Source organism: Netta rufina (assembly GCF_964035555.1).
Source record: "Netta rufina genome assembly, chromosome: 1".
NCBI lineage: Eukaryota > Metazoa > Chordata > Aves > Anseriformes > Anatidae > Netta > Netta rufina.
The window spans coordinates 153,685,748-153,691,948 of record NC_140123.1 but is presented as its reverse complement, the minus strand read 5'-3'; positions in this window follow the sequence as shown (position 1 = coordinate 153,691,948).

Genomic DNA, 6,201 nt, shown 5'->3' with positions numbered 1-6,201 from the left:
AGGAGAAGCTCGCCAGACGTCTGATGCCCACCGTGAGCCAGTTTCCTGAACAGGTAGAAGGCATTTACCTTTGTAAACATAATCCCTTATGTTTGTGGAACTCAGAGCAGCATTTCGCATCTCCAGCCAAGTGGCGGAGATCAGGATAGACCAGAGTGCTCCCCCGTCACTGCTTCTCCTCCTCCCCTTCCCTCCCTCCAGGACGTTTACATTTGGTTACTTTCATTAATATATATTTTTTTAAATTTTTGGTTCTTTGGGGGAAAATACCTAACATTTCTTCCAGAGTAAACATTACAGAGTCGCCATCAGCAGCCGTGCTGCCGTTTGTTCGGTTTTCTGAACGAGAAAGAAGCAGCTTCGCGCCTCAGATGCTCCGCGCGTGCCCCGCAGGCTGCGACAGAAACGCAAGGGCCGCATGTGTAAACCCCACGGGCATCGCTCCGGCTGCCTTCTCTGCAGGACCGCTGCGTGTTTCGTCCCAGGTACAAGCAGAGATGGAGCGGGTGGCATCTGGCAACAGGGATGTTCCCGAGGCCACAGGGAGCAGCACAGGACAAAGGACCGGGAAGCGTCGGGGAGGTTTCAGACACGGAAACCCTTGATGTTTCAAAGACCCGATGCCCAAAGGCATGAGGGCTCAAATGCACAGCCCTGAGATGCACATCCATAAAGAAGAAAGGGCAACCATGGGGCTGGAGAGGGGAGGAAGCAGCAGAGGCTCCCCAACAGCCGCCGGGTTCGGTCCCTTCCTCACCACGCTCCCGGAGAGGCTGCGGGAGGCTGGAAGGCGCGCGGGCAGCAGCGACCGTCGCTCCCTATTCCTACGTCTTGCTGGCAGCTTCTGCCGTGGAGCAAGAAGAGATGCTGTACTTGAAGTGTCAGTGAGAAGTTAGCTGAGGGAAGGACACGGGAAGCTGCTGTGCCCTTCGCTGCTGGAGCGGCACGGCTCTCCGTACGGCAGCCCCAGGCCACCGCCTCCCCTTCGTGGCGGCAGGAGGAGATGCGCCCGGTGGAGGATGGCAATTAGCAAAAACTCTGTTTGAAGGCAGGGAGAAGCACACGAACGGATTCCAACGTGGAGATCTGGTGAAAGAAGCAGCAAGCTCGAAGTACTTCAAGTTCAAAAGTTTCTCCAGAAGTATGACCAGAGACGTGTGACCTGGAGCAAAACTGGTGTAACGAGACGAGGAAGAGCGGGAGGAGGAAACTGGCACAAAGACAGGAGGAGCGTGAGTAACAATCTCCATCAACTTCTGTCACATAGGGTTTGAGTGTCTAATGGCTTCATCACAGAAAATGTCGTGGGTTCTCTCCCTCCACACAAGCAAACAATGTAAAAAGAACTGAGCTACCTTGCTGTAAGAACTCTTAATACTTCTATCATGCTTTTAATCTTTAAAGCACTTTACAAACATGTACTACTTGATCCTCACAAAACCCCTGTGAGGTAGGTAGGTATTATTAACACCCCTGTTTTCCAAATGAAAAAACAAAGGCAAAGAAGTTCAATGACTTGCCCAAGGCCAAAGAGGGAAGAATAAGGGCCAATGTTCAAGGTCAGGAGTTCCAGGCTTCTGGTCCTGTGCTCAAAACCACTATTCCAAGCATCTTTTTAGAAAGGAGACAACGGATGGAAATGAAAACCTATAAAGTTTAGAAGAAAATGTTAAGATTTAAATGGTTACGTCAGAAGGGGAAATGTACCACGAGGTATTTTTGTGAGTTGAAACTTCAGATTTTTTTTTTTTTCCTTTTTTTAAAACTTTTTGTTGTTGTTGAAGGCAATCTGACAGAGTGGAACCCTGATAAGATCACATCTGCAAGGCAGGCGCAGATGTGAGAGCGATCATCAAGTCTCTTACTTATTACAGTACTGTGAACGTCAACACAAATAAAATTGCTGCATGAAAACACTGAATACAGGCAGGATAACCTCTCAGTTTATGGTATTACGTCTAAGATAATGCCAAGGATAATGCAGGTACCATGGTACGCCATGGACGAAGGAAAAAGTCAAGTCAACAAAGGGTCCCTAGGAAGATGATGAAGAGGGCAGCGAGATCTACACTTTTCTGAGGAGATCGCTCCTGGAAGCTCAGCGAGCTTCAAGGAACGCAAGAAATTCACACAATGGCTGCGTTTTGGAGATGTGAGGAAGTGAATCCTTTTTTGCCCGTTATGCTACCAACCACTCCATGGATAAAAAGATGATCTTTCTTTTCAACAGAGCCTTGTCTACACATCAGTCTACGTTCCCCAAAATGGCACGCGCTGCCGATGTTGAAAAACGCAACCCTCGCGGTCGTGCCTGGATCAGCACCACCAGGACCACCTCCACCGTCCTGTCCATAGCTGTGCCAGGAACAGCAGCAACGAGGATTTTAGGGAAAAGAGGGTGTAGACGGAAGGACCCGCCGTATCCCAATTCTCCTGGGAGAGTGCAAGACTGTTGTAATGGAAAGCGAGTAGTAAATCCAAAGAAGCCAGTGCCTATGGCACCGTGTTTTCCTGAGCTTGACCGGGGCCAGAACGCAGGAGGCGGCGGCGGATCGCTCCCCAGGTAGAGCTGGTGTCCCAGTCACCCTCCTGGCCCTGGGTTAACACTGCATGGCTACAATTCACCATCCTGCAGCAGCTTTGGAGCCCGTTTTCTTTTGTAGTCGACCTTCGTTTCCCCAAATCTCTGCCCAGGGGCCGAATTCTGAACCAAGAGAAGTTCTTGGGAACTCCTGTCTATTTCCAAGTTATCACTTCACCACCCCCCAAATGGTAACGGATCTACCATGGACACAGAAACTCCTGAACAGTTTAGCAAAGCTATCTTCGTCCCCTACGCCCCCTTTGCAGAATGCATAGTTTACAATTCACTTACAAAATAAAGAAGCAATGCTGACCACATATGGGACCTTTTTTTTTTTTTTTTTTTTTGAAAAAAGAACAAACAACCTCTTCTTAAGTTCAGTATCAAAATTCACATTTGCATAATAATACATTTCAAGGCCATTAGAGAGGAATGAGAGCGAAGCAAAGAAAACTGCAGAGTCTCTCCTCTCTTTGTCTTCCTGAATAGAGCTGAGGGATCCCACTGGAGTTGCTTTTCAGGGTGGGAATTGCGAGGGGCTACAGCAACAGCTCTTGATCTCGTACACCTCGGTTTGGGTGGGACGAAGAGGTGAATTATTAGAAAAAAAAACAAATGGAAGGAGACACTGCAGATTCCCATGTTTAGCTACAAACAGCTTCGAAGAAACAAAAAATTACTTCAGATTTCTTTTTTTCTCCTTTTAAACACTTCTACCTCACCATTTCAAAAACTCTTTTTTCTTCTTGTGTAATACCCTGTTCATTTACATGGCAACATTAAGTGTGCTGGAAGTTGAAGGGTTGAAAAAAATAAATTCTCCTGTTTCTCTTATCAGGACACGGACAGAGGGTAAAAGTGTGCCTGCACCCACTATTTAACAGAAGCTACAAAACGTCATCTTGTCTACATGTATAAATTTGTCTCAAACATCACTGTGTTTCAATTCTCCAGTGCTTACAAAAAAAATAAAGCCACACGCACTCACACTCATGCACACCAACGTAAAGAGAAGCCACGTAGTACATGTACAAACTCAACCTGCAACGGCAGCCTAGCCTAAAACTACCAACAGCTTCTGTGCATCACACCGCCTCCCTCCTCGCCCCCCGCCCCGATCTCTACCACAGATGAATACGTATTGTGCAGTGTAGAGACCAGCCCAAGGATGCTGCTTGCCAAAAAAAAAGGGACCAGTGGGCTGGAATCTCAACGTCTGACCTCTTGAAAGAATAAATTGACCATTGTCTCCCCTCCAGCCCCAGCGGTCTCCTCAATTAGTCACTATACTCACAAAGGCACATTCATAAATACCACATTTAACTTACTGCTTGTAAAAACACAGAAGGAGGAAAACATTAAGCGCTTATACCCCGACCCGTCCCTACTGACCCAGCAAGAAGTATCACAATAACGTATCACTTGGTGAGACCTTACGCTACCTTTAGAAGGTACATATTAAAGAAGTCTTCCAACACCTCTTTTTAATTTTTTTTTTGCATAAATGAATGCTTTTTTTTTTGTTTTTGGCTTACATATTTTGGAATACAGCACACTCACTATAAAGCTCTGTTGTAAGGCTACCCCCCTAAAGTAAGGCTGTTCTACCTTGGCTTGCATTTTTCACTTCATTTTGCTTCTTTCTCCACGCATCCCCAGAACAAAACAAAAAAACCCACACTTGACGCCTTATATAGAAAGGGTGAGCCGTATCTGGCAGGGAGAGGGAGGGGAAAGCAAGCACGTAATATCATAACCATGTCATAAAATAGCTACTCTAGCAAGCTGTGCAACCTGCTCTGACTGAAGCTTCCACTTTGTCTCAGTTTAAGAAAACAAACAAACAAACAAACAAAAACAGATTAAAAACTTGAAGAAATGAGCTCTGTGAAGGCGACAACGCACACTGACACCCAAGGTGAGGCTTTGTGCTCAAGGAAATGTTTCTCGCCACGCACCGCCTCCTCGTACTGCGCACCCAGGCAAACTTCTCCCAGCTCTTCCCTTCCCCTCTGTCCACCACAGTCAAGAGTGTTTGCTGCAAAAATACTTCATGCTGGCTGGCACAACGCATTTGTCCCTCTCCCCCCCTTCCCTGGAGTGCTCTGTGTTCAGGTACGGAAGGGCTGTCGGAGTCAAGTCACAAAACCCTCTTTAGTTACCAGGAGCCCTACCGCTGCTGAATGTCGCCAGTCCCGACTGCCACACGCGCACACGGGGTGGAAATGGCTCTTTGCAGAGGGCACTTGATTCGTGAGGAGCTTGCTCACATAGCGCAGGATCCCGGGGGATTTTTGGAGAGAAACTTCCCTGCATAGCTCAATGAAAACGCGCACGCCAACCGTGGAAGCGGAGGGATGTTGGCTGCTGCGTGCCACGGGTGAAGCTGGGCCTGATGAGTTTTAACAACAGGCTCCACACCCTCAGGAGCTGTGGTGCTTTTTTTGTATCGTAGATGAAACCTTAACTCACTTTTCACAGAAGGATTAGAAGCTCTAGTCACTGCAGCACAAGGTTTAAAGTTCCACGTACACCACGAAACAGAGCTCTATTTTAACAGGACCCTGACTCAGTTTTCACAGCAGTGCAGACAGACGGACCCTTGGCTCCTACTGGAGACAAAGCTCTGCTTGGAGAGTCACTACGGGATGGACCTGGCTGTTTCCTATCACCTACTGCGGGGGAACTTTGGTAAAATTCATCAACACTGGTATTTACAGGGACAGGACACTCGGGGAAAACATCGTGAGGGACACGAACTAGCAGGACTGCTAAAGATCTCCTGTTAGGCTCCTGCCGTCTAGGCCAACCAACAGCTCCACTCCAGCATCGTTCAGGGTTTGCATTTTAGGTTGGGATGTGAATTCAGCACAGCAGGGAAGCGGAGTTTGTCAACGCCAGGGAAGCTTTACGCGTTTTCCCCCATTACTGCTAACACCCTTCTGCCCCACTGAGAAGCCTCGTAAGGGAGGTGAAGGAAAAGGAAGAAGATTTGGACTTCAGACATCTGCGTTTTGATCACAGCAGGAATGACTGATATGATCTAACAGCATCAGGCAATAAGGTTTCTGACATTGCAAAACTGTAGCAGATAAACGGTATAAAACTGAAATGGTATTTTGTGCAAAAAAATCAATTTAGTCACAGCAACAGATTCTGCATATGTTGTTTCAGATTCAGGACCAAAGTTGCATTTCAACAGCTTTTGTTTTTTTTTCTGAATTCATTTCAACTTAGCTTTCTCGGGATTACTTTCCTGCCCACAAATACACGCACACACTTACAGATAAGAAAGCTGCTCCTGGGGGGAACCAGGGGGCTCCTGGAGAACCTCTCCTCTTCAGGGAGAAGAAAAATCACCTTCTACTCCATCAGGACCCACACCCTGAGATGCTAACCATCTGCCACAAAACCAGCACTTCAATCCACTTGAGCAACCTGGATGGTAAGGTCACAGGAGCTACAGTGAAGGCGAGATACACAAGACTGATCCCTTTGCTGCTTTGGAAATGTAACAGGTCCTCAGCTGCTACCTGGACCCTGGTCCAGCTAAGGTTTACTTGCACAAAGAGCCCTTCCTTGAGCAGCGCACGCTCGTTTCAGGTCAGTGGGACTCA